We start from the raw sequence: 510 nt of genomic DNA, 5'->3' as shown, positions 1-510 counted from the left end.
AAGGTCTGTCTTTGTGAGGTGTTTTTAAAGATCTGCATATTCAGGTCAGAATTATTAAGAGGCAGACATTGTGATTGGAACCTCCAACCCCGCAAGTTGGGAGACTACTGCTCTACTCACTGAACCCCAGTCACCCCCCAAAAGCGAATTCCCATACCGGGAGTTGAACCCGGGCCACCTGGGTGAGAGCCAGAAATCCTAACCGCTAGACCATATGGGACTGAAGGTCTATTTTTGTGAGGTGTTTTTAAAGATCTGCATATTCAAGTCAGAATTATTAAGAGGCAGACATTGCAGGTTTGTGATGCAAACCTCCAACCCCGCCCCAGTTGAGAGATGACTGCTCTACTCACTGAACCCCAGTCAACACACGACAGCATATTCCCATACGGGAGATGAAACCAGGCCGCCTGGGTGAAAGCCAGAAATCCTAACCGCTAGACCATATGGGACTGACGCTCTGTCTTTGTAAGGTGTTTTTATAGCACTGCATATTCAGGTCAGAATTAT

General features: G+C 47.1%; 1 non-coding gene across 1 annotated transcript; it reads right to left on the bottom strand.

The window, feature by feature from the left end:
• Positions 1 to 148: 148 nt before the first annotated feature.
• trnae-cuc (transfer RNA glutamic acid (anticodon CUC)) lies at positions 149 to 220 on the bottom strand. The gene has a single exon. It is a non-coding gene; the product is annotated as a tRNA-Glu (tRNA).
• Between the last annotated feature and the right edge of the window lie 290 nt (positions 221 to 510).

This window comes from Monopterus albus, unplaced genomic scaffold (assembly GCF_001952655.1).
Source record: "Monopterus albus unplaced genomic scaffold, M_albus_1.0 scaffold248.1, whole genome shotgun sequence".
Lineage (NCBI taxonomy): Eukaryota > Metazoa > Chordata > Actinopteri > Synbranchiformes > Synbranchidae > Monopterus > Monopterus albus.
This window is presented reverse-complemented; position numbering and strand designations above follow the sequence as displayed.